Source organism: Felis catus, chromosome A1 (genome assembly GCF_018350175.1).
Source record: "Felis catus isolate Fca126 chromosome A1, F.catus_Fca126_mat1.0, whole genome shotgun sequence".
Lineage (NCBI taxonomy): Eukaryota > Metazoa > Chordata > Mammalia > Carnivora > Felidae > Felis > Felis catus.
The window spans coordinates 48,201,285-48,225,077 of NC_058368.1; the positions used below are offsets into that span (position 1 = coordinate 48,201,285).

Here is a 23,793-nt window from a genome sequence, read left to right on the forward strand (position 1 = left end):
AAATCACAAGAGAAATCCTTGTGTAAATTTACCACAGGCTGGAACAAGATGGGACAGCAATGGCCCAACAATATGGCTGTGTAACTTTTTTCATAGCTATTTCACTAGTCTGGATGAGAGAGTGGCTCCTCCAGTGCAGTACACAACTCCTTAAAGAAGATGACACTTTTATTGCCATTGCAGGGAGGAATTACGTACATTATAGCATTAGCAAAAGCACCTAGATTGTTTCTGTGTAGTCTGCCAGGTCATGTACAAATTTTCCCATTCGAAGGAATCTAATTTAAAGGAGCCTTTGCCTCAGTATGATACACACCCAAATGAAGTATGTGCTTTTATTTGTCTGTGGCATCAGTGTTGGGAACCAGGTGCAATGTCCCTAGCAGAGCACAAGATGTGTCCTCAAGGAGGCCACCCTCAAAGGATCTTTTCTTTCACTTCCATAGGTTCCTTCCAACTTGGCATGGGATGGGAACTTTGGGTTTGCTTCAGGAGAATCCTTTGTTTTTAAAAAGCTAATACGTATTTCCTCATTTTTCTTGGCAAAAAATAAAACAACAATAATCATATTAACACTTGGTACTAACAATGAGAACACAGAGGAAGATTAAAAGTGGCAATGAATTAGGCTACTCCACTGGATACCATTCCAGAGGACACAGAAAATTCACTTAAAAACACCAATCCATACATAGTCCCAAACTTTTCCATTTTCATATATTTATCATGATTTTACCATACTTCAGTAACAATCAGATAAAAGATGTGATCTGACTCTGACACTTATTCAGGATGACTTAAGTTTTTGCCACAGCACAAGCCTTCCTTTGCAGGGACCAAATGTATGAAACTTTTATCATGCTTTCTACCTTGCCTGCCAAGTGCTCAGGAGTTTCTCTTAGTTCTTCTGCTTGCATCGTCACGCAATGTCTTCTTTAAAAAGGAAAAATAAAGGACCTTGAACAAAACAAACAGTTGATATTGATCTAAGCTCACTACAAAGGAAAGTAATTAAAGGACAGATCATTATTTCTCTGATGCAATTTTAATCGCCCCCACAATAAATTCTCTACCCTGATTATCCCGCAACATTCAGAGATTTGGGCTATTGTGTTCCAGGTTTCATGCAACATAGTTCAACGGAATGACCTCATGAATGTGATCAAGGCAGGTTTATTTGGTTCTTGTTTTAGTAAGTACTGTCTTATTCATCAGCTGGCTTTTTATTTTTTTTAAGACCTTGGATAAATAACTTCAATAATGAGAAAGAGTTTACAGAAATGTGGTTGTGTCAACAAGAAATGAGTTTCCATTGACTGTTAGTATAATTATGTCTCATATTTAAAGACTTGGGAGGGAACAAAGTCTTTAAATTTAGGCTGTATCTTTCATAACTTTCAAACATTCTATATAGTACAGTAAAGTAAAATAGTTTAAATTCATGTTGAAAGGAAATTAATTGTGTTCCAGTATAATAAGATTTCAGAGGATATTTCTCATATGAGAAAAGTAGAATAAAAACATGTTCAAATTGTTGTTTTCATTGCATCAATTTTCTATTTATTGCCTTCCTCTCTAAATATTGAGCTACTCATAATTTTGGAATAATAGCACTAGATATTATAATACAGCATTTTGTATTTAGCATGGTTTTATCTTTCATTCCTTCATGTGAAAATCTTTTCTTTCTATTTTTCTCATTAAATTATTTCATTCCTAGCCTAAGCATAGTCATGATCTGCCCCTTACTAAGTTTTGGATGTGTTTTGCTTCTCCAACCAGATTATAATCCCCTGGCAGAAAGGGGAGCACGTTTTACCCTCTTTGTATTGTTACCGCACAGCCCAGTCCCTTAGAGCAGTGGATAAGCAAGAAACATTTATCGATTATGGTTTGGAGCTTGCTCAATAAAGATTATACAAAATCAGAATGAGAAAATAATTAATGTAATTCATGCAACATTGTATTAGAGCAAAGAAGATCAGTATTTATGAAACAGGCATGATATACTAGACACTAGATATACAGCATGTAATGGAACCCTTGAGGTAGTTATTTATTAGTTCCCACTTTTCAGTGTGGAAATGGAGACTCAGTGAGGCAAAGTGCAGAAGTTTGGACTTAACTGCTGCAGAGCCAGGTTTTAGGTCTGATTCCAAAGCATAACCCCTTTCCACTGTGCCATGCTTCCTTTTATGAAAACATTAAAACACAAACCTCTCTATAAAATTATATCTTTCATTTGTTGTACAAGATGTGAATATTTCTTGCTGCCAAAGTAGCAAGTAACCTTCTTCCATTGAAGGTTAGAGGGGAAAGCAACTTGTCAGCATACTATGTAAAATTAAGTGTGCACTCTAGATTATGAAAGGATTGTTTAAAAAACTAAGTCTTATCTCAAATTAGAGAATTTAGATGGGAAGATAACTCAGCAAGAGAGGAAACTCCTGGCAAAGAAACTGTGGCAGTATGAGAAAGAAAATATGGTATTATAGGGACCGATATGATGCTACTATTTGGGTACAGAAGAAGAAGAGAGGAGAAAGGATATATATGAATATGCACGGAATATTTCTGGAAGCATCTACATGTCATAGTCATTGCTCCCAAAGAGGATCACTGAATGCTGGGAGAGAGAAGGAAGGAGACTTTTCACCATATATTCTTTCTTTACGTTTTGGGTTTTATAAAATTAAAGTTTGCTTTAAAAAATAAAAATAAAAAGTAACTAAATTAGGAGGCTGATGTGGCTTCATAAATATCTCTTGAATTCAGACATGAGAGGGTATATTTAATAATTGTTATAACAATAATAAGAAGGTTTTGTATATATCTGAAATACACAACTTCAAAATGCTTTTGCTTATATTTTGTAATTTAACCATAGTTCTATAATGGCTTCCCTTATAAGATGTAGTATTTTTTAATTATATTTTTATAGATAAAGAAACAGATTAAGCAACTTGGCCCAGGTCACAAGCAATAGATGGCCCCTAATGTTTTGACTCTGAGTTCAATGCTTGTATCTTACAAAAGATAGCAGGAGAGACAGTCCAGAAAAGTACAGAAGAGTGTCTCTAACTTGTTATAATAAGGTAGACAGAATAAAGTCCTGATTAAGATAAAGCTAACAAAAATTCAGAAGACTGCAAAATTAAATATATTTATAAGAAGAACAAGAATTTCGTAACCTCATTGCTTGTGAAAGATGACAGAGAGAAGATGGGCTTGCCCACATTTTAATTTGCTTTTATCATCAACATGATAACATGATTGGCTGAAAAGAGGGAACACACTTCAGAAGGGTTAACTGAAGCCTGAGACTGGTTAAGGGATAAAAAGAGTGTATGTAATTACTCTCAATGAGCTTGGATCTCATTACCCATGCAGATTACATCCAAGATACAAAAAGAGCTTGTGCTAGTGATGGATGGTAGACAACAGAGGTGCTGAGAGGCTGTGTATGTGTACATACCTGATCTTTAAAGGGATGAAGAAAACAGATCTTGCAAACCATGTGCCATAACTAAGCTATTGATTCTAGACACAATTCTAGAAAGGGTTAATAATGAATAGCTTAGAAATCCTTATGAATACCCTAGTCACAGAGTGGAATCAATTGCATTATGTACTAGTTTGCTGGGACTGCTATACGAATTTCTCACAATTCTGGAGACAAGAAATCTGAGATCGAGGTGTTGGCATGGTTGGTTTTTCCTGAGAGCTCTCTCCTTGGCTTATAGATGGCCCATCTTCTCCCTATGTCTTCATATGGTCCTTTCTCTGAGACTGCCTGTGTTTAAACTTCCTCTTGTAATGATAGCAGTCATATTGGGCTAGGGTCTAGCTTAATGACCTCATTTTAATTAAATTACCTCTTTAAAGGTCCTATCTTCAAATGCAGTCACATTCTAAGGCACTGGGGGTAAGGACTTCAACAAATGAATTCTAGGGGATACAATTCAGCCCCTAACAGATTAAGTCAGACTTTTCTTTTCATTCTTAATAACAATACAGCTAAAAAGAGGAAAACTAAATACCACTGGTTTTTAACCAAAATGTAGGAGAGGTGTGTTAGAATCAACTGGAATATTTTTCCAAAGTATATTCTCTGTTCCCACCACCCACATGGAGATTCTGATTATTCAATATTCTCCCCCTGCTCCAGCTGAGAGCTACCATTAGACATTTTTAAAAGCTAACATTTATTGGACACTTTCTATCTGTCAAGTACTGTTAAGTGCTTTATGTGGATTATTTTATCTAATCCTCATGAAAATCTAATGAGACAATTCTATAAGATATTATCCTCATTTTATAGATAAGAAATCTGAGGCCCAGAGAGGTTAAGTAATTTACACAAGGTCTCAAAGCTAGTAAATTGAAGAGCCAGGATTCAAAACCAGCATATCTGGCTCTAGATTCAATGTTCTTAACCACTGCACCATTCTGTCTCAACACAGTATATCTGAAGTTCAGCAAAGCACTTCTCAGAATGCCTCACGACACAATGATATAATAGAAACTGAATTATAAAACAATTAAGTAGGTCTATAAATTTTGAATGGCTCTTCTTAAAGAACATTAGCTAGTGGATTGATTACAACATGGAAACATGGTTTCCACTTTTCACATCACGGGCCTCTTTCCCTGGTCCCACTCTAGTCTATATTTAAATCAGTGATTTACATAAGAACATAAACAAGCAAGATTATCAAATGAACAAATGAGATTGAACTGGGAAAGATGGAAAATATTTGTATCTTAGAATTAGAATTTGTATTTCAACTCTATATGGGAAACAACTGTGAGGTAATACACAATGCTGCCAGTGGAATGGGGATCACTGTGGGTTCTCAGGGGCATTACAAAGGGAGGTCTCCTGGTCTGTCTTGATGTCACCTTCCAGTCCTCTTGGTTGAAAGGTCATGAAGAACATGAGGACATGGAATCAGAAGGAAGAGATATGAAAGAGGTGACTTAGTAAACTCCAATATAGACATAGAGGGATAAGGCCAAGTTAACACCTCACTTGTGAACCAAAAATCTTAACTCGAAGACTTTAGAATCTTTGAAATTTTCTTGTTTTTAAAAAATCTTGCTTATTTCTTTGTAGTCATCAGCAGGAAAAGTCCCAAACCCTTGAGATCACAAAGGACCTATGTGATAGCCTATGAAAAGAACAAGTAAAGATGTGCTGAGGATACGGCTTCTTGTTCCTCAAATTCTGGGGCAGGGGTAATGGAAAGATCCTAGGAAACAGAGTGACCGGTGACTGAGGCCAAGGGTCTGAGGTCTGAAGTCTGCTTGCAGGCAAGAAAGGTCCACAGACTGTCCAGAGTTGGGAAGGGGCACGCAGGGTATGAAAACAGAAAATCCTGACAGGGCCTCTTGTAACTGGAATTATTTAATAAATGGACAGGAGTATTTTTAAGGTAACGTGTTCCCTGCATAGGATGAATAAAGTTGTACAGGGGTTTGTGTTGAGGATAAGGGTTGTTGTAGATTCTATTATGAATCTACCGATTCTACAAAAGATAGTTCAAACTAGAGGTTATGCCTAAGATTGTACATTAATAAAATTCTGTATATTTGTATATTTACAGTATACAAAGTGTTTTTTCAGACTGTACATCTAATGTTTACATTATCTCCTTTAATTATTCCCTCGTAAAGTCACTCCCATCCAGCTTCTACTTCCACTACTCTACTAAATTGTTTTTAATAAGTGACCTCCTACTTTCTACATAAAATCAATGCTTTTTCATTCTATCTCATTAAACTCAAACTCTTTCCCATGCTGCCTTCCATAACATCACACAGTTCCAATAATTTCCCTCCCCACCCTGTCCATTCCTTCTTGATCTTCTATTTCCATTACAGGCTCTTCTGCATCTGAAAAAGTTGGGGCTCTTTGGGGATTTGTCCTTGGTCCTGTTTACTTCTCAAGCCCCAATTTCTCCTTAGATAATCATATCTAAACCTGAAGACTAGTTACCATTGTTCCCCAAATATCTACAGTTGAGTCACTGTCGCTGACCTCCAAACCAGTTGTTCTGACTGTATACCGAACATCTTCATTTGGACATCCCAGAGGATTTTCAGATCTCACGTGCCTAAAATGGAATGAATCATCTGGTCTTCTAATTTCCTCTTTACTTCTCTCTCAATGTCGCCAACGTTGTTGGATTACAACATCATTTCCCAACTTCCAAGCCATTAACCTGGAGATCGTTCTGGACTTTCCTTATTTCGTACTCATAATCAGTCACCAAGTGTGGTTGTTTCCTAATCATCTCAAACTCGTTCCCTTTTGCTATAACTCCAATACTTACCATTTCTTGCTGGACAAATGGAATAACCTCCTGCTCCAGTCCTAGATTTCATCAGTCCATCTTACGCCTCCCAGCCCAAGAGATCTTTCAAAAACACAAACCTTATGAAGCGACTGCCCTGCCACACTTGCTCACCCCTGCCTTCAGGTTAACAAACAAACTTTACAGTTTGGCACGGAGTACATTCTGGAACATTTCTATATTTGGACCTCAGATACCGCATGTGAAAGTCACATTATTCATCAAATAGTTCCCAATCACATCATCCTCTACCACACTTTTGTGTTATGTTATTCGCTCCATATTGGCCATTTTTTTCCCATTCTGTCTTTTACTCAGCTCAGACATTGCTTCCTTTCTGACTCCTTCTTAGTTGTCCTTTTCCCCTAAAGAGTTAAGAATCTCTTCCATGCTCCTGTGGCACCCTGTACAAAGTTCTATATTTGTACTTATTATGTATTTTCACAGCTCATGTATGCATCTGTCTCCTTCAAGGATGTAAGCTCCTTAAGCAGATGCTACATACCGATTCTCTTTGTGCCCTGGCAGCTAGTATAGCAGTGCCTGACTTGTAGCACAGAGGAGGAAAAATAGCCAAAATGGAAAGAGTCATAGGATAAACTTGTAAAGAAGTGATTGGTTTCCATCACAGAGCATCTGAACATTAATGCAGTTCGTGCGTCTCTGATAGGCGTACCTAGTTTGCCCAAGATTAGTGACCTCCTCTTCTAGCACTGCTCTTGCCTTCTGCTACTGCAGGACTCCAGAGGGAAAGAGAGGATGAGACTTTGGGAGGCTCTCTGATCACCTGTATTATATTCAGTGCCCTTGATGGACCTCCTAGATACCCCAAGCTCCACCTTCATAGGCTTTACCAAGAGAAAATAAAGAGGGTAAAAAGAGGGACACGTTTAGAAAATGAGGTGGGAGGGGCAGTTTGGAGAGGCCCAACCTGAGCAAACAGGCAGCAGGAGTTTAGCTCTTTAAAGAAGAAAGGGGGCATCATGCTCCATGGTGCCCAATGGCAAGTAGAACTCAAAAGATAGTCCATGAAGCCAAGTCACAGATCCAGCAATGTACCAGAAGGGACACTCTGTATGTCAGCTGGCAGGGCAAGAAATTCAGAGGCAAAATGTTACATATCTCACATTACTGAAAGTGGGTAATTTGTGACCTTAAAGAAAATTGGCAAGCAGGTAATGCAAGGCAGGCTGAATGCCTGCAGGACCAACAAGTAGTCAGTTTCATGGTCACTGTCAGCTTACCTTTAATGGACAAATAACCTAAAAATTCAGGGCCTTTGGGACAAATTAAACCCACAGCCTATTTTGAAAAGCCTGTGAACTAAAATGATTTTTACATTTTAAAAATATAAAAGAATGGCGCGCCTGGGTGGCTCAGTCGGTTAAGCGTCCAACCTCGGCTCAGGTCATGATCTCACAGTTTGTGGGTTTGAGCCCCATGTCGGGCTCTGTGCTGACAGCTTGGAGCCTGGAGCCTGCTTCGGATTCTGTGTCTCCCTCTTTCTCTGTTCCTCCCCTGCTCTCACTCTGTCTCTCTCTCTCAAAAATAAATAAAGATTAAAAAAATTTTTTTAAATAATAAAAATATAGAAGAATAACAGAGAAGAGTATGTAACAGAAACCATATGACTCAAAGAGTAAAACATTCACTCTCTGACCCTTCACAGAAAAACTTTTCTGATCCTTGTATAGATGGCTCTGTACAGCTAAGCCTCCATTTGCTTCCAGAATGGTTTATAAAACTGCAGTCATTGGGATGAAATTTTTGAAAGTTATGCTTTCATTACATTATTATAACCAACTTGGATTTTTTTATGTTAAAGGTTAAAAAGTAGACTTTATTATTGCTTCTATGGATGATTTCCATTTGTAGAACCTCTATGTTCTAGTTGGGGAAAAAATATAGGACAGGAAGTTAGGAGATCCGGTTCCAGTGACAACATCAGGACTGGTTGCAGACCTTAGGTGGCTCATTTTACATCACAGCATCCTAATTTCCTAATCTGCAAAATGAGGATAATGCTTGCCTTACCGTACCTTGTATGGTATGAGGATACGGTGAAATAATAGATGTAGCAGGCTTTGCAAACTTGAAAGAGAGATACAAATAGAGGTATTATTATAGATGTGACATCATCAACCCTTAATTACAGCCATTTGGGGGAAGATGAAAGAGATAAATTAAGTTGTTAGTTATTAGTGGAAATTCTACTCATTTATTCTTTTATCTTTTTCTCATTAAATCTTTAACAAAACTAACAAGTGTCAAGGCCTATAGAGTTTAAAGTTTTATTCCTTAGTTCAATAAATTAGTGTATTGATTGCATATTACATGCTCAGTACCTCATACCCCATTCCCACCTTCTCCTGTGGATCCCCACCCTCCAACATGCCCGTGGCAGGAAACCTTCCAAAGTGATGCCACAAACTTGGTACCGGGCAAGCAGACCCACAAGAGGCCAGCACCACTCCAAAGTGACTCCTGCCCCAGGGAGAGGGGAAGGTAACCACATACTCCAGTTTGATTGTTGCCCCAGCAGTGGGCTGGGAGCAGACAACTGGGCCCTGCCCACCAGTGAAAGCTTCTCAGGGGACAATACAGGGAGAGTGCCCTGAAGTTTAGTGCTACCACATCTCTGACAAATGCCTTATCTGACCCAACTGAAGCCCAAGGAAGCCCCTGACTAGCCCACTAACAACACAGGGACCAAATCCTTCCCACAAGACCCATTGCAGATGACTGGACTGAAAACAAATGCAGTTCAGCTACAATATTAGGGCACACGCACCACACATAGGAGACACTCCTGAAGTGCTTGGTTTTGGTGGACAGGGGATATTGCACTGCAGGGCACTATAGGACCTCTTTTTCATAAGGCCACTACTCTCAAAAAGAGGAGACAGAGCTGACTTTCCTAACACATAGAAAAAGAGACAGAGAGTTAGACAAAGTAATGAGAAAGAGGAAAATTTCCTAAATTAATGAACAGGACAAAATTATAGCAAGAGAGCTAAATGAAATATAGATAAGTAATCAGATTGATAGGGAATTTAGAGTAATCATCCTAAACATACTCACTGGACTTGAGGTAAGAGTGGAGAACCTCAGTGAGATCCTCAATAAATAAATAGAAAACATAAAAAAGAACCAATCAGAGATGAAGAACTCAATATCTGAAATAAAAAATACACTAGAGGGAATAAATAGTTGAATACTTGAGGAACCAGAAGAATGGATCAGTGACCTGGAGGACAGAGTAATTGAAAGCAATCAAGCTGGACAGGAGAGAGAAAAAAAGAATAATAAAAAAGAACATAGATTAAGGGAACTCAGTGATACCATCAAGCATGATAACATTTGCATTATAGGGATCGCAGATGGAGAAGAGAGAAAAAGGAGAGCAGAAAATTTATTTGAAGAGATAATAGCTGAAAACTTCCCAAATCTGGGGAACAAAACAGAAATCCAGATCCAGGAGGCACAAAAAGCCCCAAACAAAATCAATCCAAGGAGGTCTACATCAAGACACATAATAGTTAAAATGGCAAAAAAAAAAAAAAAAAAAGTAATGTTTAAGAGAGAATTTTAAAAGTAGCAAGAGAAAAGAAAACAGTTATATACAGGGAAACCCCATAAGGCTATCAGCTGATCTTTCAGCAGAAACTGTAGGCCAGAATGGAGAGGCAAGATATATTCAAAATGCTAAAAGAAAACAAAAAAACAAAAAACAAAAAACCTGCAACCAAGAATACTCTATGCAGCAGGGCTATCATTCAGAATAGAGGGAGAGATAAAGAATTTCCCAGGAAAACAAAATTTAAAGGAATTCTTCACCACTAAATTACAAGAAATATTAAAGGGGACTCTGTGAGTAAAAAGAAAATATCATAAGCAGGAGTAAGAAAAGTAAGAAGCACGAAAGCAGTACAATTATATATCTATAAAAACCAGTCAAGTGATTCACTAAATAAAAGGATATAAAAGATAACACCATATACCTAAAATGGGGAGGGACATAAAGATTTAGCGCTTTTAGAATAGGTTTAAACTTAAGCGACCATCAACTTAATATACACTGCTATATGCATAAGATGTTACATATAAACCCAATGGTAACCACAAGTCAAAAAACAGTATTAAATATGCAAAAAATAAAAACAAAGGAATCTAAGTATATCACTAAAGAAAGCCAGCAAACCATGAGAGTAGAGAGCAAGGGAAGAAAAGAACTACAAAACCAACCATAAAACAAGTAACAAAATGGCAGTAAGTACATTCTTTGCATGTAAATGAACTAAACTCTCCAATCGAAAGTCATAGGGTGATGGAATGAATAAAAAAGCAAGACTCATCTATATGCTATCTAAAAAAGACTCACTTCAGACCTAAAGACACGTGGTGGGGGTAACTTGGTGGCTCAGTAGGTTGGGTGTCAGACTTTGGCTCGCATCATGATCTCACTATTTGTGAGTTCAAGCCCCATGCAGGACTCTGTGCTGGTGATGCAGAGCCTGCTTGGGATTCTCTTTCTCCCTCTCTTTTTCTCTCTCTCTGTCCTCCCATGTGCACACATGCTCTCTTTCTCTCAAAATAAATAAATAAATGCATACATACATAAAATAAAGACACATGCTGATTGAAAGTGAGGGATGAAAAGCATTTATCATGCAAATGAAAGTGAAAGCAAAGCTGGGGTAGGAATACTTTTATATCAGACAAAATGACTTTAAAACAAAGACTGAAACAAGAGACAAAGAAGGACACTACTTAATCATAAAATGAACAATCCAACAAGAAGATATATAGCAATTGTAAATATTTATGTACCCAACATGGAAACACCTGAATATACAAAGCAACCAATAACAAACATAAAAAAAATAATTGATAAAAATATAATAATACTAGAAGACTTTAACACCCCACTTACATCAATGGATAGGTCATCCAAACAGAAAATCAATAAGGAAACAGTGGCTTTCAATGACACACTGAACCAGATGGATCTAACAGATGTATTCAGAACATTTCATCATAAAACAGCAGAATACACAGTCTTTTCAAGCGCACATGGAATGTTCTCCAGAATTGATCACATGTTAGGCCACAAAACAAGTCTCAACAAATTCAAAATATCAAAGTCATACCATGCATCTTTTCTGACTGCAATGCTATGAAACTAGAAATCAATCCCAAGAAAAAAATCTGGAAAGAACACAAATACATGGAGGGTAAGCAACATGTTATTAAATAATGAATGGGTCAACCAAGAAGTCAAAGAGGAAATAAAATATGCATGGGGACAAATGAAAACAAAAACACAATAGTCCAAAATCTTTGGGATGCATCAAAAGCTGTTGTAAGAAGGAAGATTATAGCAACACAGGTCTACCTCAAAAAGCAAGAAAAATCTCAAATAAACAACCCAACCTTATACCTGAAGGAGCTAGAAAAAGAAGAACAAAACCCAAAATAAGTAGAAGGAAGGAAACAATAAAGATAAGAGCAAAAATAGATGAAATATAAAATATAAAAATAGAACAGATCAATGAAACCAAGAGCTGGTTCTTTGAAAAGATCAACAAAATTGATAAACCTTTAGCCAGACTAACCAAAACAAGAGAGAGAGAAAGAGAGGATTCAAACAAAATCAGAAATGAAAGAGAACTAACAACCAACCCCACAGAAATACAAAGGATGATAAGAGAATATTATGAGAAATTATATGCCAACAAATTGGACAATATATAAGAAATGGATAAATTCCTGGAAACATATAACCTCCCAAAAACGAATCAGGAAGAAATAGAAAATTTGAACAGACCAATTACCAGTAATTAAATTGAATCAATAATCAAAAGACTCCCAAGAAACATGACTCTATGACCAGATGGATTCACAAGTGAATCCTACCAAATATTTAAAGAAGAGGTAAGACTTGGGGCACCTGGGTGGCTCAGTCAGTTAAGCGTCTGACTTCAGCTCAGGTCATGATCTCACAGTCCGTGGGTTTGAGTCCCGGTCAGGCTCTGTGCTGACAGCTCAGAGCCTGAAGCCTGCTTCAGATTCTGTGTCTCCCTCTCTCTGACCCTCCCCTGTTCATGCTCTGTCTCAAAAATAAATAAACGTTAAAAAAAATTTTTTTTAAAGAAGAGGTAAGACTTATTATTCTCAAACTATTCCAAAAAAATAGAACAGGAAGGAAAACTTCCAAATTCATTCTATGATACCAGCATTTCCCTGGTATCAAAACCAGATAAAGTCACTAGGGAAAATGAGACCTATAGGCCAATATCTCTGATGAAAATAGATGCAAAAATCCTTAACAGAATATTAGCAAATGGAATCTAATAATATGTTAAAAAAGCCATTCACCATAATCATAAATCATAAGTGACATTTATTCCTGGGATACAAGGATGGTTCAAAATTTATAAATCGATGAACATTATATAAGAGAGAGGATAAAACCATATGATCATTTCAATCGATACAGAAAAAGCATCTGACAAAGAACATCATTCATGTCAAAAACTCTCAACAAAATAGGTTTAAAGGGGATATAACTCAACATAATAAAGGCCATATATGAATAACCCACTGCAAACATCATACTCAGTGGTGAAAACCTGAGCTTTTCCCCTACGATCAGGAACAAATTTTCCCCTAAACTCTCACCACTTTTATCCAACATAGTATTGGAGGTCCTAGCCACAGCAATCAGACAAGAAAAAGAAATAAAAGGCATCCAAATTGATAAGGAAGAAGTAAAACTTTTACTATTCACAGATGACATGATACTATGCATAGAAAACCTGAAAAACTCCACCAAAAATTTGCTAGAACTGATGAATATGATGGGCACTGAGTAATATATTAAATTATTAAATCATTATATTGTACATCTGATACTAATATTATACTGATGTTAATTACACTGGAATTAAAACAAAATTTAAAAACTCTTATTATTACTGAGACAATAGGAAGTTTTGTTTTTCCATGTTGTCATTCTACATGTCCTGTATATCTGTCTACAGTATTATCCCTAACACTAAATCCAATAAATCACAATTATTTGTGGATTAGGCCATGTTAAATGACTGTGTGTGGGTGTGTGTGTGTGTGTGTGTGTGTGTGTGTGTGTGTAGAGAGAGAGAGAGAGAGAGAGAGAGAGAGTGAGAGACAGAGACAGAAAGACAGAGAGACAGAGATTTATATATATATGTATATGGCTAACTCCCTTGTCTCCTTTAACTTTTTGCTTTAAACTCATCTCAATGAAGCCTACTCTACCCTAGATAACACCACAGCCTGTACCTACACACACACACACACACACACACACAGATACACACACTACAAATCACACACTACAAATACCTCATACACTTCTTTCACCTTTTTTCTCAAGGAAAATTTAAATTCCTAATATACTGTATAATTGTGTAGAAAAAAAAAGTTCTATTCAGTGTACTGTGCAACTAGAAATAATTACTGAATATATGATATTACTGATTTTATAAGTGATTCTGCATGGAAAAGTCATAGTTCCTGATGGAGTATGTAGCTATGAGAAGAAATTTACTAAATGGACACTTGTCAACATAGGAGATCACAAAAATAAAATACAGCATAATATAAGAATGGAACAGAATGAAGTTTGTAGCAAAAATCCATTTATTTCCCATTTTAAAAACAACATTTTGTACATTCAGTAACACTACATTTTCAAGGATGCATATTTATCTAAATAAAGAAGGAAAATGGAATGAAAGGACATATGTTAAATGTAATTAGAAGTTGCTATCAATAGGGATGGAAAAGAATGGAAAGGAAGATAAAAAGAGAAAATCAATAATAAAAAATGAAATAATGAAATAACATCAAAATTGTACTTTGTTGAATAGTACCCTCTCTAAATTCATGTCCTTCTCAGAACCTCAGTTTGTGACTTTATTTGGAAATAGGATTGTTACAGATGTAATTAATTAAGATGAGATCATACTGAACTATGGTGAGCCCTTAACCCAATGTGAGTGATGTTCTCTTAAGAAGAGAAGGGACACAATTGTCCATCGACAGATGAATGGATAAAGAAGATGTGGTGTATATACACAATAGAGTATTACTCGGCAATCAAAAATAATGAAATCTTGCCATTTGCAACAACATGGATAGAACTAGAGGGTATTATGCTAAGCGAAATTAGTCAGAGAAAGACAAATATCATATGACTTCACTCATATGTGGAATTTAAGATACAAAATAGATGAACATAAGGGAAGGGAATCAAAAATAATATAAAAACAGGAAGAGGGACAAAACAGAAGAGACACTTAAATATAGAGAACAAACTGAGGGTTGCTGGAAAGGTTTTGGGTTAGAGATGGGTTAAATGGGCAAGGGGCATTAAGGAGGACACTTGTTGGGATGAGCACTGGGTGTTATATGTAGGGGATGAATCACTGGATTCTACTCCTGAAATCATTATTGCACTATCTGCTAACTTTTAGATGTAAATTAAAAATTGTTTTAAAATGAACTAAACTATCAATGAACTAAAACCATAAAAAAAGAGTAGAGACAAAGAGACAGACATGCAGAGAGGGAAGACAACACAAAGATACACAGGGAGAATGCCATTTGCCAATGGAGGCAGACTGGAGTGATGTACCTACACACAGAGTGCCAAGGATTACCGACAACCACCAGAAGCTAGGAAGAGACAAAAGAGGATCTTCACCTAGAACCTTCAGAGAAGGTATGGCACTGCTGACAGCTTGATTACAGATGTCTAGCCTTCCAGAATTGTGAGACAATAAATTTCTGTTGTTTTAAGCCACCAAATTTGTAGTACTTTCTTAAGGCAGCTCTAGCAAACTAATACAAAAACTAATACAAAAACAGACCCACAAAAATGACCATGAGCTAATGTTACTAAAATAGAGGCTACGGTGGAATTTTGTTTTATTCTGGATTTGGGGAACAATATTAACACCCATATGAGAAGGCAATACTGTGCTGTCTAAGACTTGTACTGCATAGAATTGCTCTTTGCCAGGGCTGTGGTCTGATTTATGCTGCCTTTGTAGCTAAGAAAAGCTACCATAGAAGGGTACTCCTTCTGTATTTGGAAACATAGCCCCAACTTGCTTCATCAGGGTAGGAGTAGAAAAAGTTGTTTAGACAAGTTTGTGGCAATATATTCTATAAGAAGTTCTTAGGTCCCTATCAATAAACTTTATTTATATGAATGGCTATTTTAAATTTAGATGAAAAACAAAAACATTGGAACTTGTCCCAAACTTAACTATTAGCACTTGAGGAAAGTACCTGATTATACCCTGAAATCTGACTTGTTCCTAAAAATGGGGGGACACAGATTGACCCAGAATTGATAGTCTGAGCATCTTTTTTACATGTTTATTTATTTTGAGAGACAGAGAGAGCACGAGCCAAGGGGAGAGGGAGAGAGAGAGAGAGAGAGAGAGAGAGAGAGAGAGAGAGAGAGAGAGAGGAGAGAGAATCTCAGTGCTCACAGTGCAGGGTCTGACATGGGGCTCAATCTCAGGAACCGTGAGATCATGTCTTGAGACAGGATCAAGACTTGGATGCTTATGGGGCACCTGGGTGGCTCAGTTGGTTAAGCATCTGACTCTTGATTTTGGCTCCTATCATGATCCCATGGTTCATAAGATCACGACCTGAGCTGAAATCAAGAGTTGGACGCTTAACTGACTGAGCCACTCAGGTACTCTTAAGGTAATTTTAATGTAAGTTCTCTGGCACTACTTTGAGAGGTAGTTTTCTAGATTTTCGAACGTTAACGTGCCTATGATTCACATGGAGTCTTATTAGAATGCAGATTCTGATTCCCTATTGGTTCAGGACGGGACTTGATTTTTAGCTGTTCTAACAGGTTCCCAGGTAACATGAACACATATGGCCCACTGGCAACACTTGAGGTGGAAAGCTTTTAAAATCTAGTGCTTCAGGAGCATCACAGAGCAGGTATTTTTCTAGCACCAGTATTTTTCTAAAGCTCCCAGGTGATTCCAGTACACAGCTAGGTGGGAGGCTACAAAGCCAGTAGCCATTGCCAGTGGAAATAGTGGCTTCTAACTCACAGACTTTCTCCAGGCACAGATTAATGGTAAGTGATATTTCAAAAGAAGAGATGACTAATTTCAAAGGGGTGAAATTTAAAAAAAAATTACAATGATTTTATTGCCTCAAAGAGCACTGGAATTACTCCCCACTCTATTATTTTCAGTTCATTCAAAACTAACAGTTGTGTGCTGGTGAGGACGTGGGGGAAAAGGAAGCCCTGTACACCTGCTGGTGGGAATGTAAATCAGTGCAGCCACTGTGGAAAACAGTGTGAAGTTTGCTCAAAAAGTTAAAAATAGAAATACCGTATGATCCAATAATTTCACTGCTGGGTATTTACCCAAAGAAAATAAAAACACTGATTTCAAAGGATATATTCAAGATGAATACATAGGGAAGATGTGGTGAACACACACACACACACGTGCGTGCGCATGCATGCATGCACGTGCACACACATACACACCCCCGTGGAATATTACACAACCACAAAAAAGATGAGACTGTGCCATTTACAACAAGGTGGATGGACCTCCAGGGTGTTATGTTAAGTAAAAAAATCAGACTGAGAAAAACAAATACGATAAGATTTCACTCATATGTGAAATCTGAAGATAAAAAAATGAATGAATAAACAAACCCAAAACAGAATCAGATCTGTAAACACAGAGAACAAACTGACGGTTGCCAGAGGGGAGGAGGATGCAGAGACACACAAAACGGGCTACTAAGTCACAGGAAAAAAAGTACAGTGTAAGGAATATAGTCAGTGGTATTGTAATAGCATTGTGTGGGGACCCATGGGAGCTACACTTGGGGTGAGCACAGCATGATGTTTAAACTTGTCAAATCACTGTTGTATACCTGAAACTAATGTAACGTTGTGTGCCAACCATACTCAAATAAAAAAATCGATTAAAAAACAAGTGACAGATGTAGACAGACCTTCTTATGTTTTTGTCATTTGAGAGTCAGAATTCAGTGTGATATCTTTCGTCTTTGTATTTATTCCTGGTTTCTGAGCCTCCCAGGGTGCTGGTTAAGCTGCAGGTAGTGGTTCTGAGACACAGCTAGACAGCCTTCCACATACCACTGTGGGTTCACAATAATTAGAATGTAAAAGACATCAGGGCGCTCTCCTAATCAGTGCAATTATCCCTCGATTTCTCTGTTTTCGCCATTTAATTTCTCATCTTGGTCAGGAACTGTCTTCTGGCAGCAGATATTTGATTATTTTGCCCAAACCTGGATTTCAGATTCCCAAACTTTTTTTCCCCCTTTCTCTTTGTGTCTTCCTTTCAGCAAATGATTGATTAACATGAAAATTATTTATATAATTAAATTCTGATTTCTACAACGCCCGCCTGCTTGTGTGGTGGCTTCAATGGGGTTTCTTCCAGGACATTTGCTTACAGGAAGGAGCCAACCTTCTTTTCTTCAGTTCCTGACTGCTAAAGGGGATAATACCTGTGGAAAGTACCTTGTAACCGTATTAGGTTACTAGTCAGTAACCCTTATTGTTGTCGGTAGTAGTAATTCCAGAGAAGTCTTCTTCTGAAGTGATCAGGAGTGGCATTTGGCCAGACGATCAGAACATTTGTCTAAAACAAGGAATTGTTTTAAAAATGATGTAAGGTATCAAAATGTTACATTTTAATCTGAGACATTTGCAGACATAGCTGACATTCAGCCAGCATGCACCCATGGCTGTGTAATCATTTGAGCATCCTTTCTGGTGGGATAAGAATCTGTACTAATTGGTCAGGGCCAAAACAATACTGCTTATTAAACTATTTGGATATAACCCCTCTATATTCATCAATCTTTTGACATAGGATCAAAACCATTTCTTTGAGTATCGGTCTTCTGAGAGGAATTCTGTCTCTTTCTTCCCATAAACCACACCCATGACATACCGTCCTGAATTTCCAATTTTAGTTTTTTTGGTGTACATCGAGAATAAAAAGTCAGTTAAAATGCAGCTTAGACATCCACAATTTTAAGACTCACTCCCCTCCCCACCCCCCCACTTTTAGAACATCTCACCCTGATCTCACTTAACAGCAAGTCTTGAATCTCACCATGATGAGTCTTGATGAAGCATTCAACCTAGCTTTCACAGAATCAAAAACTTTCTTTCATACTCATATTCACATTCTATGGGTTTACATAATATCTAGTTAAGCTGTGTCACAACAAGAACAAGCACAATGGTCACAAAATGGGAACAAAGGCAACTGATCCTGGTCAACATAGAATTCAACTAGTGGAAATGGAAGAGTCTGCAGGCACGCTAGAATTTAGCCTGCTGGGTTCAAGGATTCAACTGACCAGGGACATGGATGTTAGGTGAAAATACATGAAAATTTGGGCATGCCATCATTTTCTGACCTACAAAGCCAGCAGTTTAACTAGTGTTCTAACTAGTATATTTTACAGAGTGATGCAGGTCAACTAAGGCAGCTTCAATTATGTTACAAAAGCAAATAAATAAATACATACATACATACATACATACATACATACATAAATACAAAAAATAAATAAATATATGATAAAAGAACAGAGCTTCTTCTGTGCTGACAGCTCAGAGCCTGGAGCCTGTTTCGGATTCTGCATCTCCCTCTCTCTCTGACCCTCCCCCGTTCATGCTCTGTCTCTCTCTGTCTCAAAAATAAATAAATGTTAAAAAAATTTTTTTAACAAAAAATAAATAAAAAAAAAAGAACAGAGCTTCTTTTCAACACTGTGCTTCCTCTTTAAGATTTTTGGACTACACTTGTTAAGGGTGTTTGTCCTTCCACTGAGCATTTCATAAAAGCTTTCCTTTGGCCTCAAAAGAAAAGTTCAAAAAATGCTATTGTTAGATAAGTTTGGGAAATACCACATACCATACCCATCCAGGAGAGTCATAATGCTCATCAGCATATTAAAGGCTCTGAGAAGTCCTGTAGCAAAGGCCTTTGTTTAATTTGTTTACCTTAGGGTTTCATAAATTTAACGAAAGTAGGCCGTTTCAGGTAACATCTAATCCTGAAGACCTAATGTTTAATGAAACAAACACACTTTAGTGAACACTACCAACGAGCATTAAAGAAAGTATTAATCTAAAAAAAAGTATTAATCTGATTTTGCAGTAGATTAAACAAATGCCATCTTAGTATCAGTTTGAAACAGCACAATTTGTGCAGGTGTCCCAAAGCACTATACAAATTTCATTTAATGGTAATGTTCTCCCTATACAAATAGAGAAAGAAAGGTATAAAGAAGCATTAGGTTGCTTGCCAGAATACACACAAGACTGAGGCAAACTGGAACCATAGCCCCCATGTCTGAACAATGATTTCTATGCTGTGTTTACAAACAGAACCGAATTGCAAATTGTAGCCACTCATTTCTAACTGAAGTATCTATTTGAGTGAAGTTCTGCCTTGGTGATTGTGTTTTCATTTATCGAATTTTAATTGAACACATTCGTAAAATTAAAACACACTAATTTTTGGTGATTTTCACGTATTTACCTCTCTAGGGGTAACCAACTGTCCCTTTTGTTAACTGCACGGTGAAGAAGGTGGAAGAGACTGTCTCTCACTCAGGCACACGTCCTATTGAGGAGTAGATAGTATTTCTTCATGTGACTTTAACATTAAATTAATTAAAAGTAAGAATGATGCTAAACAGTGTACTCCTTGAACCAGACGTAAGTAGACCAAACTGTGGCGCTCCCAGGGCAGAGTAACGTTGACCTCTAGATTTGATGGCTGGTGACTTTCATCAATAATTGAGAGCCGGGACTCTATAAAATTTCCAGCAGCTACAGGGATTCATGGATCTACTACAGCCTTAGCTCAGAAGCTCATTGATAAAACAAGACATTAATAGACAGCTTTCTGTGTGCGAGATTCCGACCTTGAGAGAATGAGTCTCAGTCACCTGTAAGCTTAAATAGATTTATGTGCTCTGGAGCTTGTCAGCATAATAGGTGTTTCCCAGCATTTTGGAATTGCATGTACGTGACAGAGGAGTAACTTTTAGAGCATACCTGCCTCCCCCCGCTGCCAGGGGTGGGAGGTGGGGAACACTGATGTGCGACTTCAGAATCAGATTTAAAGACACCCTTGCTCTATATACGTTATCTTTGAATACTCTCCCACACCACAGGGCCTCATTGCCTCTGTCACGAACAATATCTGTTATTTTGGAACGCTGTAATGCTTTACCTCAAGGCCAAGCCAGAGTTGTCAAATAGAGATGAAGAGCCTTTTGGCAAAAAAAGGGCTCTTAAAATGTTTACCTTCTCATACCTAATGGTTTTAGATCATATCTTATTAGCCTAGGAGACCATTATATAAAGTACAATTAAGATCTCCTTGACATTTTCTAGGAGTTCCAATTCAGCTTTGCTAATGGCTATAACTTCATTGCCTTTTCTTTTTTTTTTTTTTTTTTTAATTTAATGCCATACAGTGTTGGAAATGCAGTTTATAATAATGCGGACTACCTAGGGTGCACTTGCAATAATTACACAGAATGTCAACAGCCTCTCAAGCTGGATCCTGTGTTGATTGCATCTTGTGACATTTTCATTTGGTCAACTTGTTGGAATTACACCTCTGTGGGCAGGCTCCTACCCCTCCGACAACTGCTCAGTTTGATCCTGTCTATGGAGTTTAACATTCCCCCAATTATAGAAAGAAAGCAGAGCTGGGCCTAAGAATAGGATCATTGTTTCCATGTCCCACCCATGCTGTCAGCAACTTTCATTCAAGGAACATCTAGTGAGTGTTTATTATATATTCAGCCCTGTTTTAGGGACTAAGGACACAAAGCTTCGTAAGATCCTCTTCTGCTGTCACTCCTATGTGTTGAAGTAACACATAAGGTGAGAGCTCAGAAACATCTTCCCAGCAGCAGACAAATTTCTTCATAGAAGAGAAATCCCACAGGAGTTAAAATTTGAACCACAGAGTTCTATTCCATATCCTGTTTCCTTTTTTTCCCCCCCCACATTTTTCCTCCCTGGGCCCATGCTACCCAGAACTCTAGTTATAAATAGGCTTTATGTGGACCACAATTTGGCAAAAAGAAAAAAAAAAAAGTAGTTAAAATGTATGTGGTACCCATGTCCTGCTGGTTTCTGTTGTAACCTTTTATATATAAATCTCCACAATAAATCTATATGGCAGATCCTATTATCACCATTTTACAGACAAGGAAACTGAGGCACAAAGAGGGTTTTGTTTTGTTTTAGGTCTCACACAAGGAATAGAGAACCTGAAGTTTGAACCTTGATTATTTGCAAAGAGCCTGATACTGCTCTGCCATTAGGAGGAAGGCCCTGATAAAGGGTCAGTATGGTAAATTAAACAATATAGTCCCCAGAAGACGATTAACACATGTCATAAAAGCAGGATGGCTGAAAACAAAGAGGGTCAAGACAAGAACAGAACACAGACCTTTCCCTGCGCCATCCTGCCTGAGGACTTAGGACATCGACTCCTTTGTAGAGAGGGACAGGGGTTAAAATAATAACAGCCCTATATGTGATTCCTATTTTATTTTAAATACACTAACACTTAGGTAAACTGATTAATGTACCATATATGGATCTCAAAGAAGAGATTCACTCAATCAACTAATTACTTTTGTTCTGTTTACAAAGTGCCAAAGTAAAGGAACTTCTTTCGGTGTTTTTAAAGCAGTAGCGTGAACAGGCCAGGGGCACCTCGTGTAACGACAGCCGCCAGGATTCAGGGGTGGGAAATGGGCCCCTCTTACAGAATCTGATTGAACCAAGCTCATTCAGGAATACTTCATCGTGTATGTACATTGTCTTATTTGGAGGATAAATTAAAAGAAGGAAGCCAGAGGAGAGACCCAATTATATTATGCTCCCAGGAAACTAAGAAGAGGCTGCATGTTTAGAAATGCCCCCTTCATTTTCAGCCCATTCTGAATCTGGAAAGAAGGGGTGAATAGGCAAACAGGTTAACTGGTCAGGTTAACACTAGATCTCAGAAGGTGCTAAATCAGATGCTGGGAAGTGTTAAACTATCGATCAAAGAGAAGTCCCGCCTGTTCGCCAAGAATTGCTGGGGTTAGAAACTCTCTTTACAGTATCGATCATATTTTTTACTTGCTTGACTGGTTAAAGAACAGGTTTGGTCCTGTCCCTGGATTTCTTCAGGGTTAAAAATGTGAAAAAAATGTATATAACAGTTAGGTTTATCTGAATGGGCTCCTGTTTAGTTCTCACTATCTCTGAATAAAATTTATTTTTTTCCATTTATGTTCTTTTTAAGCAAGTTAATTATCTGTTTTCTGACTACAAATCCATTTGAGTCTGGCTAAAATAGGCTCCAACGTTTATTTACGGTTTTCCTGGCCATCGAGTTAGATTTTGGGGGGATCATGCTTTAGATATTACCATGCTGAAAGTTATTGGTTATAAAACTTTTGTGTATTTTTATAACTATCTTGAGTAAAAAACTTAATGTTCTACCAATATATTTGAAAGCATCATAGACATATAAATGCAATATGATTGAGAAGTTTCTTTTTTGACATGTATTTATATAAGAAAGGTTTTTTACTATGTTCCATTATACTTATACAGCTGGCTTTACCATCTCAGATCTATGGTGAACACTGAGCTTATAGAGTTTTAATGCAATCTTCCAAACTTCTATAAATTAATATAATGTGGATGTATTTACTGTATTAAAAATAAAATGAAAATGTAGGGTCTTATTGTGGATGAAACAAGAAAAAGTAAAATACTACCTTAAAGAATTCATTCAGGTGAGATGGACTAACTGAGACTAAGTTATTGCCTTTTACTCTTGGTTAAATGATAGTGTACATAGGACAGGAACGCCTGGGTGGCTCAGTTGGTTAAGTGTCTGACTCCTGATTTTGGCTCAGGTCATGATCTCACGGTTCATGGGGGCTCCACACTGAGTATGGAAAGTGCCCAGGATTCTCTCTCTCTCTTTCAAAATACATAAACATTAAAAAAAATAAATAAATGATAGAATACATAGGACAAATAAACATAAAATCATAAGAAAATAAGATGTCCTCACAACACTGAGATGTGCTGTAATAGCATTCATGACTTAAAAAAAATGACACAAAACGTGTACGTTTCTCAAAAGAAACGGATCTAGAACTGTATGCCAAAAGTTGCACATCTGTTTTGTTTGTAAAAGCTTGTTGACCGACAACAATTAAGATTTGTGTGTTTTACTATGTTAATTATTTTCTGAAAAAGTTACACATCGTTTAGAAACTTATGAAGCAGTGGCTACAAGAACACTGA

The 23,793-nt window shown here is 37.4% G+C and overlaps 2 long non-coding RNA genes across 2 annotated transcripts in view; one reads left to right on the forward strand and one right to left on the reverse strand.

Annotated features, from left to right (window-relative positions):
• The window catches only part of LOC123384478, a 165,750-nt gene that overhangs the window by 127,682 nt on the left and 14,275 nt on the right, over positions 1 to 23,793 (reverse strand). The window lies entirely within an intron of this gene.
• The window catches only part of LOC123384475, a 45,281-nt gene continuing 37,610 nt past the window's right edge, over positions 16,123 to 23,793 (forward strand). Inside the window, exon 1 of the long non-coding RNA XR_006595605.1 lies at positions 16,123 to 16,515. This is a non-coding gene — a long non-coding RNA (uncharacterized LOC123384475). The remainder of the gene's footprint in view (positions 16,516 to 23,793) is intronic.